The sequence below is a fragment of the Paralichthys olivaceus genome, chromosome 1 (genome assembly GCF_024713975.1).
Source record: "Paralichthys olivaceus isolate ysfri-2021 chromosome 1, ASM2471397v2, whole genome shotgun sequence".
Taxonomy (NCBI): domain Eukaryota; kingdom Metazoa; phylum Chordata; class Actinopteri; order Pleuronectiformes; family Paralichthyidae; genus Paralichthys; species Paralichthys olivaceus.
In genome coordinates, this window is record NC_091093.1 from 26,495,289 (window position 1) to 26,507,294 (window position 12,006).

Genomic DNA, 12,006 nt, shown 5'->3' on the forward strand with positions numbered 1-12,006 from the left:
TGGACGCAGTGGACTTGATTCCACTGCGGCAACCAAATATTTCCCTTTATCCAGAAAAAACCTGTAATTTTTCCTGTGAAAATTCAGCAAATTCAACTTTTGATGAATACTGCTCCATTTTTTTTTTTTTTTTAACCTGTAGGCGATCGTTACTTATACACTAAATTAAGAATGTCACAGGGAAACATAAGAGATCATTTCCCTGAAAGTAGACTTTAATGTGGTACAGTCTCACTTTATGAAGCAGCACAGGCCACAGAACAGAGCCCAGGGTTAACCTGTAGTGGTCTTGTAAAGAAAAAGAAAGCTGTAATTGAATGACTCACTTCACTGAGATTGAACAACTCCAACAACACAAGCCAATGAAAAGAAAATGACTAATCTGGACGGAAGGGTCCCAATGTATTTCTCCCCCCCCCATGTCACAGATCCCAAACTACAAAAGGTTTATTAGACCAGAATCCACCATTTCATGGGATCTTGTTTCCTGAAGTTGCCCCAGACTTTGCTGTACAGACACACACAACACCAGGGTAGTGGAAGTGAAACACATTGTGTTGAAACCTCAATTGCTGGGTGGAAAAACATGACATTTTTGGGGGTTTTCTTCAAGTCCTCGGTCCCCAGCTTGGGAAACACTGTACATCCAGCACACTGGAGGAATCTGCTGCTTTAACTCTGCACAAGTGGGTTTTTTTTTCTTTTCTGTGGTTGTTATCTAACAATTTGACTTTACAAGAAACTAATATAAATGCAGGACAGGCTGTGTGTGTGTGTAGGGGGGGGGACTGGCCGTTAGCACACACTGGGAGCTAGCTAACTTTGCGTTTTTACAAGGCACCACTTTACTTCAAGGGGCTAAGCTAAGTTAGCTTCGTGTGCTGAGCTAATCGGACTCGTAAGCTAGCAGGCAGAGTGAAACAATGAGCCCAGAGTGCGAGCAGCCAGGCTCGGCTAGCTGCACGCTGTGTGCTGGCTACACGGAGAGAAGCTAACCCGCCAGCCCTCGCACGCAAGGGCTGGCGTTAAATGGCTGGCGAGTCGCTGCATGATCAACAATAAGAGACGGGAGGAAATGGAGCAACTTACCCACTTAGCTAACCACTCCTATCCCAACCCCCGCTCCGGCCATGGCGGCGAGCGCGCCGTGAAAACAACCGCCTGGATTCACAATAAACCCTCTGGAGAAATGTGGAGCGGTGGAAAGCGGCGCACTCCCCGAGACATCCAGCACAAGAGGAGAAGAAGAAGGAGGAGGAGGAGGAGGCGGCTGAGGAGGAGGAGGAGAGGCCAGCGACTCACTGGACTTCTGCCATCACACTAAAGAGACAGCGTCCGCTCCGAAGGGGACGACCCGGTCCGGGGGAACATCGTTATCGGTGCCCGAGCTGACTCCGGTCCTCCGCGGCGACCCTTTGGCGATTAATCCCGCAGAAGGCAGCGTCTCCTCCGGGTTAGCTCCTCGGTTCCTCCGCGTCCAGCGATGCTGCTGCTTCGTGTGGGAACCGATACAATGTAGCCGAGCAGCGGGAGAGGGAGCCAAAGCCAGGAGCGGCGGATCCGACCGGACTGAACCGTCACAGTCCAGAGAAGCCCCGGGTTTAAAAAAAAAACTGGAACTGGATCAACCACTGTGGATCGGGGTTTGTTTTTGTTTGTGTCTGCAAGAGGAGGAAACCCCGGCAGAGCGTCCGCATGTAGGGAGGCCGAGACGGCCCAAAAAGAACCACACGAGCAAAAAAAACTCAGGAAACATTATGTCATCAATTTTTTTGACGCCACGTGCAGATACAGAAACGAGCTGCAAAGTGTGAAAACGACACCGGACATGTTTCCATTGGAACCAAAAAAAAAAGAAGAAAGAGATGAACCTGGCTGTAGTTCAATGCTTTGAGAAGTTCCATCACCAATGACGGGAGGCAGACTTCGATAAGCGTTGAACTACAGCCAGGTTCATCACTCTTTTCAGTCCCCTGGGAACATTTCCTGGTTCATTGTTGTGACATTTGCAGTGCGTGTGTCGTCAAACTGATGAAGTTGTTTTCTTAATCTCCACAAGTCTTTTTCGATTTGAACGTGTTCTCTTAATTCGAGCTCTCTCTGCCACCGCACAAATGGCATCAAATGCGTTGAGTGGTCGCTGCTGCTCGGGGGGGGGAGGGGCAGAGCCAGGATTTCACAAATGCTCAGGTCATGAGTCAAAGTCCTCATCAACCCCAAAGTATCTTCCACCCGACTTCTTCAATATTTCATTTAAAGCAAATAAAGGGAAAGGCTGATTTATAAAGTGCAATATACAAAACAAGCTACTTGCAACAAATTGTTAGAAACAGTGATAGCATTAACAAGCGATCTTTGGTGTTGAATGCATAACACACATTAACGATTCCTCTTTGTTCGGTTTATTGGCAGGCGGCAACCACAGAGCAGTAAAGGTATATATACCGTTATTATATATATATATATATAATACAATTATAAGTATCATTTAAAATATAAGACAGCAAATCCCTTCAATCAACATTTTCAATGACAACAAATAAATAATACTTGCTTTATAGTAAAAATGGTTGGTGATGGTAAAAAACATAAAACAATGTAGATGACAGAAAAGGGAAGATAAAGGTCAATGAAACACAGAATACTGTGTATACATGCTCTCATACAAACACATACATCTATATAGAATTCTAGGGACACTTGTTTTATGGATCAGTCCATGAGGTTAATGGGAAGAACAATTTTTGGGTTGTGTGCAAAAACAGTTTTACACATTTACATTGTCATAGTGGCATAACTGTATTTATTGATTGGATTCTCACTATGTAATGAGCCTGATCAAACACAGACATGCAATACATCAATAACCTATTGATAAATGTTTTCACAGGTTTCATTTTTGATTAGGACATTTTTCCATAGACCTTATCCAGGAGGGAAGTTGCTGAGTGGTCTTCATGATGAACCAAAGAGCTCATCAACAGATGAAGCGTCATGCCGCAGGAGGATAAACAGCAGCCACAGGGATGTGTCACAACCTGGCAACCCAAACGCTGATCATTATGATTATTAAACATTAATGAAGCTGTAGCTTTCTCTGCTGTTGGTGCAGAAATCCATACATGGATATGAGGTATCATTAACGTGGTGAATAATAAACACTTCATGTAGGATAATCCGTGACATGCTGTAATGGCGAACACACTTTTTAAGGTAGTTACCGATATCATCTGTTCATAATTGCTGGTTCATGTTCCCTCAGCCGTATCAAATGTGTGTCTCGTTGAATGTCAACACTTTTAAATCAGTAAAGAGTCTGATTAGATGGAAGAAAACAATGCTGCGGTCAAAACTTGATCTTCACGCTTCAGGGTGAATGGAACATGTTACTGTTGTGTCTGCCTATGAGCCGTGTTCTAATTTCACTGAACTGAATCTATTAACAAACAACCAAGGGGGAAATTCTCAGGAAACAGCAAGCAAGTAAAAGCAAAGAAAGAAAAAAAAACATCCAACAATAAGACCTTTTCAGATATGTCACTATAGCGACTCTCACAGAACCGTGGATAACCTTTCATGTTTTCCAGCTTCAAACACCACGAAGGTTTTAAGTCGTTGTCTTGCTCAGCGCTGGTTTCCCAGGCAACAGGAATATGATAATGTTGCCTTTGACATGACAGAAGGAATCATCTCGCTAACAAACAGAGACAACAGGCACAGGGAGAGCTGGGGGGAGGGGGGGCTGAATTAATGGACTCATTTTCACACAGAGGCAAAAGCAGCAGCAGCAGCAGCAGCAGCTACCCACCATCCTCCATCTTTCTCTATTGCTTCTGATGCATTCCTGCTGGCAGGCACACTCATGTCTTCCCAAGGGAACAGCCAGCTTCCATTGGAAAGCTAAATAACAGTCAGTGGCTGGTGGGGACCAGAGGGGACAGCTCTCTGATGATGACTGCTCTTCAAGGCCGAGACTCCAAACCAAGCACTCTCGCCGCTGAGTGTTACCCCGACTAAAACCTGGAATGAACAAGCTGTGTCGAAGCCATATGTTTTCCATCAGGGAAAAAAAGGGCTAATCAGGCAGCCATGTGGAATCACAGAGGGGCTGGCTCGAGTCGTGTGATCGTCTTTCCATTACTCTATAAAAGAAACTGTAAAGCCTTGAAGCCCATCGAAAAGAGACTTGTTCTTCAGCATGTTTAGATTAAGGATCTGTCGACTGACAGCAACGTAACGCATTCATTAAAGGCAGGAGATTAAGGTGGTGCTAAATAATGTTACTACAAACAAACAGATACCACCTTTATTCCCTTTTAGTCAAGCCAGCAGCTGGTCTTTAGTGTCGGTCTTTGTCACGTTGGTCCATGATGAAATGTTTCACTGCTGGTTGGGTTTCTATCAAACTTTGACCAGATGATCATGGTCCCAAGCGGATGCATCCCAGTGTCTCAGGGTTAAGTGATCCACTGACTTGTCCTCTAACGTCTCCACATTTTCGGTTTTGACTGGACTGGATCTCAACAATTCAACACAGAAGTTTATGATCCCCAGTGGATGAACCGCAACGACTTCTGGAAATCCCCATATCAACTTTATAAATGTCAATGTGATATGATTTTGGAAAAAACGGTAATAGCTCTACGAAGCTATGCTGGTGTAAGAATCATCAACTTTAATTAAAGATGGACAAAAGAACTTTAACCCAAACATAAGACAGTCAACTTTATTGTTAAATCTGCCATAAGTACAAAACGTAGACAGTTTCTCTCTGATCGACAGTGTCAATATTTAAGTAGACAGAACATATAAGTACAAATGACAGAACATATGAGTAAGCAAGATATTAAATACTGAAAACATAGTATACAGTACAACATAGTATGCAGTCATAAGGTACATGGGGGAGGATGAGAGTAGTGCAAACTGGAAGAGTGTAAAAACTACTTAATGAGAAGTAATGTAATGTACATTCACAGTGTGTAATAAAAGCAGTTAATAGGGATGGAGGTCTATGAAACTGCTTGGTTATGAAGATGGATTTTGAAAACAGTCAGATAGTAGATTAGAGAAGATGATTCCAGAGGCAAGATCTCCTTTTGTTTTGCAGTTGGAACAGAAGATGATGAAGAGTGATGGAGAAACAACCGAGGAGTCACCCACTGTCTGTTACATGGTGACGCAGTGAATGAGTGAAGTGTTGTTACAGGAGATTCAGATGAGGGGGGGGGGGGGGTTACACTGTGGTTCGATTGTCTCGTTACAGCCAAGCTAACACCAGCGAAGGTCATGTACCATTAGTGCTTAATGGACTGGAGTCACGAGACAACAACATGCATTAAGCTCTGGAGAAATCCGTTTTCTTCAACATGAGATCAGCCACGAGAATTAATCTGCAACAAACAGCAGCAGCATCAATAAAGTGATACTGGATACATTTTGATGTGGGAGATTATTTCAAAGACAGAGCTTGATCCTGGAAAACTCACAGATTAAATATGTGACAGCACAAAGAGATGGAACGAGGGATTCGCAGATTGTTAAAGATATATTAATGTTTGTTTGTTTGATTCCATACCTCCTCCTTCTCTTCACATGATCTAAATTTGAATGCAGCATCTTAGTTGATGCAAAATTAGGCCTTGACCCAATTAATAAAACAGAAATCACGCAACAGTCATGAGGCATTTCTAAAGGATATAAAGAATAAATCTAGAAAGAAAGATTTATTATCACTATGGTGGTTGTGAGTTTCAAGCATTTGTCACATCATTACATTTCAACAATCCCATGAATGGGAACACATTTTGTGAGCCTGTGGCAAAAAAAAAAAACAAGCTTGCATTTGTTGTCTATCATATGGCAGGATTCAAACAGTTAATCCAGAGTAATCATGTTATGTATCAGTTCACAGTGGCGGCTCCTGAGCAAACAGGAGCCTGGAAGGGACCATTTTACATATTCAAGAAACTAAAGCCTGAAAATCCCTGTGTTGAGAGATTTAGCCCTCCTGACAGAAAAGGCCTTGAAGACAGCGATCATTTGAACTCTCTTCAGTGTGGCTTCATGTGTGATGACAAGCTCTGAGACACTGTGAAGACGTCCTGGTGGTGGGCTTTCAGAGCATAGACTTAATGTGGCAGGAAAACGGAAGTGAAGTCTTTTGGAAGAATCTACATTTATTCATCGGTTTGTCTTGAAATATGAATTTAAATCCCTTTTAATTACAAACTAGTCAAACTGAGACAAGTCGTTGTCAACAGTGCATGCACCATTTAAACCATATAGAGTCGATGTAAAGATAGAGGACGCATCTCCACCTCCCCCGACTATCCGTGAATCAATTGAATTTGATTGGTACGGCCCATATTCACAAACCACAGAAGTCTCAGGGTGCAGAAGTCTCTCTGCCTTTTCAATCCTTTATGCTGCCATGTTGTGCATTTGGTGCCAGAGTCTGCAGAGAAGTTTGCCAGAGCACTTTGTCACTGCACGATGCTATTGGAAAAATGTTTGTGAATGGTTTTGGAAGAGCACAGAACTATGTATGAGGTAAAATACCAACATTAGAACATCATCCCATCAGCGGAGCACTGTGGAGGCTGCTCTGCTGCCTCTGGACAGCTCGACATCACATGAGACAATGAAGTCTGGAGTTCCTCAAAGTGTGGACAGGACAGTGTCAGCTGGAGCTCAGGAGAAGTTGGGTGACGCAGCAGGACAACGACCCTAAACAAAAGAAATGGCTTTTGGAGAGACTCTAGCTCTAGCTCTATAAGCAACGCACCAGACGTCCTCAGATTATGTCTGAGCTGAAGCAGATCTGAGGGAACAATGGTCCAATCTTCCTCCTGAACACTGTGCAGGTCTGATCTGCAGATTCTGGCTGAGCTTGTTTCAGGTCATCGCTGCCAAAAGAGGTTCGAGCAATTACTGAATCCTACGCTTCACCCACTTTCCCAGCAGCACTGAGGATGTTTTATTCGTCTGTTCAGTAAAGACACGGAGAACTCAAAGTGTTTGTGCAGTTAGCTTCAGCACACAGCAAACACACGTATGTTTGAAATGACTTGATAAAGATCGGATTACGTATATTTTCCGTCCGCTCTTTACTCTCAGAAGTCTCTTTAAAGCCGATAATCAAAAGTGTTTCTTTGGAAAACGAATGTGCTCATAATTTTAAGTATCTACAACCACATTTGTGTTGTTGCAGGTAGCAGCTCATTCAGCAAAGGTCAAAGGTCAAGGACTAAATTGATCACTTATCAGTGGACCTTTAGAAATGGCAGCGAGCGAAGGCCATTTGTGATGGGAAATCCATTTTTAATTGAATTATTGCAGCTGCTCTCCTTTTGAGGGCTCAGTCATTTTCCTTTCAGGCCACAATCCTTTTGTTTGGTCCGTTCGGTTCTATATCTCAAATATTTACTGATGTTTGCACAAAACACTTTGGTCACAGTCATCCGTGGAAATATTTATATAATACGTAATGTATTTTAGTTGTATGAATCAGTTCCCAGTAAAATGCTTGTGAAATATTTCCTAGAAGGGAGAAGTAATGTGGCATCTCAGAGAAAAGCAGAAATAAATGAAACTCTGATTTGGTAAATACTGAGAACCTGTGGGACACGTTACTCTGCTACAAAAGTGTAGTTTGGGAAAATTGGTGTTTACGACACTGATACTCGAGAGAACTTCCAAAGTTATTTAGGTTTCACGTATTTGACAGCAGCGATCCGCTACTTTAACTGTGGGGTTACAGTGAAAAGTAAAAGGGGCTTTGGCCAAATCTCTTCAAACTCAGATGGAGGGAGTCAGTGAAAACATAAGACATGTTTCCAGAATGACAACAGAGGGGGCCTCACTGCTGTCGGAGTAACTGTGGGGAAAGAAACTTAAGGAAAGGGGCTTAAACTTTAGAATAATGAGGGACTTGTCAATCATTTACAGAAAACTGCGTCGTAACGACAGGGGACTCAGTGCACAGGCAGTTTAAACTGTCAGATTTTTGTCCACAGCTAATCCAGATGTAGTCGTTATATATAAGTTGTGATGAAACTATAGGTTAAATATTTCAAACACCCCCCACCTGTCAGACTCTTTGACCATCATATTTTCTTCAGATGTATTTTTGGGTGAATCTTCTGATGCAAAACTTTCTAGAATCCCGTCGACAGCTGTTCACACTTCACAGCCAATGTTCTGGACATTTTGCAGGGTTCATGTATGAAAATGGCTCAATAAAAATTCTTACATGCTGGTTACCTCAAGTGTTACTTTAAAAAGAAACTTTATTTTGGGTAAATTATTTGTGGGCTTGTGCACAAAACTAAAGGTTTCTCAGTTAAGTTTTATTTCATGATACTTTATCCTGTTCATGCCCAACATTTACAAGAAGACTTAAATACTCTAAAATACCCACTAGCTACTTGTTTTCTTCTAAATCTACAGCTGGGAAAAGTATTATTTTATTAGTACCTGATTCGTACAATGAAATTATACTGTAAACTGTGGGCTGTACCATAAAGTGAACATTAACTGTTTCCCACACCGCGAGGGCAAACAGCTTGTAGCTCCTCCTGAACAGAGAACACATGCACACATCCGCGCCTCAGATCTTCCTCGTTTACTCACTTGCCTTGAGGGACCCCTCAGATGGGGCCCACCCCGGACCTCTGAACAAACCAAAGCCAACAAACAATGACACACACGTACAAAAGCAGAGCAGGGGAGGAATCCTGCTCTGCTCAGAGACTCTGGAAAGCCTCGCTCCTGCTTCAGAGTAATCTATTACTCATTGGCCTGATGGGGAAAGAGCAGAGATCAGTTCCCACTGACTCGGTGAAAGCGTCGAGGCGTGTGAAGTCCTGAAATGTTGATTAGGTAAAGAGGAACAACTCCGATGATTTGCCGATCAGTCTGCCGTCAAATCGTCCTCAAAGCGCCAACGTGACTCTCTAAATGTTTCCTTTGTATGTCCTCTGTGGTTTGACAGGCGGAGCTCTGTGACAGATTATGAGATGGATGAGCCACAAGCCGTTCCCAGGTTGTATTGCCCCCCCCACCCCGGCCTGCCGCCACCTCCTCTAAAGTGCTGCAAAGCCTAATTCATCTTCCAGGCCTGTGGGGATGGGGGATGGGGGGGAGGAGGGACCCTCTGCCCTCAGTCCAATCAGTCTCTCAGCAAGCACACAAAGGTCCTGCTGCTTCTACAACTGGAAACTTGGCTTAATGGTGAGGAGGCCATAATGTTGGACTGGAGTCAATTGCATTTCATTTTAATCAGGAAATTCAGCCGGGCGTCTCTTTCTGCCCAAAGGAAGAATAAATACATTACCTTCTTTTTTTTTTTAAATGTCCAGTTTCATTTAAAAGCGTCGCTGACTGGAGGAAAGCTGGACGGTGGCAGCACTTTGAGTTTTTCCTCCTGAAACAGGTGGTGCTCAGAATTGGATCAGACCCGGCTTGTTATATTGCTTCATCTACTCTGATTAGTTCCTCTCCCCGATCCACCAGCATCATTAACAGCAGGGTGTTTGGCTGGTGATGGAGCAGAAGACGCCGCAGGCTCAGCAGTCGAGCACAAACACACCACTGATAGTAGTTCGGTGTGATGTAAAGCAGAAGTTGGACATTTTGGGAAAATCCACTTATTATATGTTGTAAGAAAAGACGTTTGCCAGCAGCTGGTTAGGACTTTAGCACAAAAAATCTCATCTCAGCTTTAAAACTCACTGATTAAAATGTTACTCATTGTTTGTGTGATTCATCATGGGCACGTACAAACTAAATAAAATGTTTAAATATCTTTTTTACATTTACTTTACACACTCATCCTTCCTAGTTTCACGGAAGTCTGTTCTGACAAACATAACCTCCTTCTTTCATTTTTAAAGAAACCTGATCAGAGGGGGAGCAGATCCAGACCTGTGGATAATTAGCTCTGATGCTAACTGTGGTTGATCTTAACAGACACAGAACACAAACAGCAGCATGACGCTCTATCAACTAATGAGATCAACAAGCAGCCACAGTAGAACAGAGCAGCGATGTAATATTATAACGTCCTGAGAATAAATGCAAAGTCAAACTCATATAATTTGTTCAAAGACAAATTTAGATGAATAATTTCCACCTCCTGCACCAAAAATAAAACAATATTCTGACTGTTTGTGGATCCAACTTCAAAAAAACTGTCACCTGATAATGTAAATCCTGTTGGTGATGATCGGAGAACATGCTGGACCCTGGTCTAGAGAAAGAACGGGTTTTTTTTCAAACATTGATAAACCTGCTCAAAAGACAATGGACTCATTTCCCCTTTGCCAGTAGAGAAGGTTACATTTCTGTTTTTGCCCTAAACGTCATTTGACCCGGGAATGAACGCTGACTGTTTCCATTCCCATTGCAGACAATAGCCAGATGTAAGTGGGTTTTTTGACCAATGGGCTTTTCTTATGGGCTGGATACCTGCACTCTTTATGCTAAGCTAAGCCAACTAGCTCCTGGCTGTAGCTTCATATTAAACAGTTGCATCAGTCTTCTTCTACAACTCTCAGCCCCCCCCCCCCCCACTCCTTTAAAAACAGGACAATTCGCTGCTGGCATTTAAATCTGTTGCAGCTCGCTCTAACTCAGACAGCATGGCTGTTTTATTATTTAAACACATCACCTAGAGCATTTTCTCCACACAAGTGCATCACATCATCTTTTGTGCATGAAAAACCAACAGCACATGATCTCATGGCGTTTATCTACGGGGGCTTTGTAAAAACTGCATGTGCTTAATTGTTGAGCGTAGCAGAACCGAGCACTTGTTTATTTGAACTTGGATGTCGGTTTTCATCTGGAGAAACGGCCCAGATCTGTACGAAAGAAGAAAAGGCCACCCACGGGGCAAGTAGCTGTCATCGTCGATTCACTGGAGGCTGAATTTAGTAAATTCTTAAGCAGCCTCACTCTAAAAAAAAAAAAAACTAAAAACACACCTTCTATGGAGGAACTTTACAAAAGAGACCTCTTACACTCTCTGGTGGGGCCGGGGCAATTATGCGTTCTCACACTGAATGGAGCGGAGAGGAGAGTTGTAGCTAATCTGCAACTCAAACAGGAGTAAATCTAAGATAATCAACAGCGAATTACAATGAGAGGCACAGGCAAAAACATAACAACCCTGGGTGTGTGGGTGTGTGTGTGTGTGTGTGTGTGTGTGTGTGTGTGCTGGTGAATCATGCTCTGCTTTTCAAACTGGTGAAATACGCCCTTAGGGCAAGAAACAGCTTAACCAAAGAGCCACTCAACACATTTGGAAGAAAGTAAACACACGATCCGCGATGCAAGAAAAGGTAAAAATGTTGAAAGACAAAACGAAAGCACACGAGGTGCGATGTCAATCAGAGCACAACAGCACAGGAACCAGAGGACGGACTTAATAATAAAAATGTCAAATATCTTTTGAGCACGGCACAGGGGACCTTGAAGAAGAGGGAGTCGTCTGTGCATGTTCGAAACCTGAGTTGAGTGGATCTTATTGTTAAAGGAAGTAAAGATGAAATAATCCGTCATCCTTTCTATAACACGGGTTGAAGCCATGTCGCGGTGAGTCACAGTGTAACTACGGTAATTCCCAAAACACCAGACTATCCGACTGTACAGTTCCAGCTCTACAATACACTGCACACAAAAAAAAAGAAATCTGCTGTAATCCTGCAGGATCTCTTATCTTAATGCTGTGACTTAAGTTATTGCAACACTTTGGACGCACAATCACGCTGATGCATTTTTGTGATTAACAGGAGTGGGATTAACAACTCAGAGGGTGGAAGTTGCCAGTGATAAGATCTACAGAGAAATAAGGTCTTTGCATTCCCCATTAAAGAGAGCTAGGACACGGAATACACAAGTAATGAATCAATTAATGAAAATAAAAATGTATTAACACTCATTACTCACTAAAGTAGCTTCAATCTTCAGTGGTAGATTCTCTAGTTCCTGTATTAACATCCG

At 42.9% G+C, this 12,006-nt stretch overlaps 1 protein-coding gene across 1 annotated transcript in view; it reads right to left on the bottom strand.

Moving 5' to 3' along the window:
* The window catches only part of znf609b (zinc finger protein 609b), a 65,667-nt gene extending 64,096 nt beyond the window's left edge, over window positions 1-1,571 (bottom strand). Inside the window, exon 1 of the mRNA XM_020099477.2 lies at window positions 1,090-1,571. The gene's annotated coding sequence lies outside the window, so the exon portion shown is untranslated. The remainder of the gene's footprint in view (window positions 1-1,089) is intronic.
* Window positions 1,572-12,006: the final 10,435 nt, after the last annotated feature.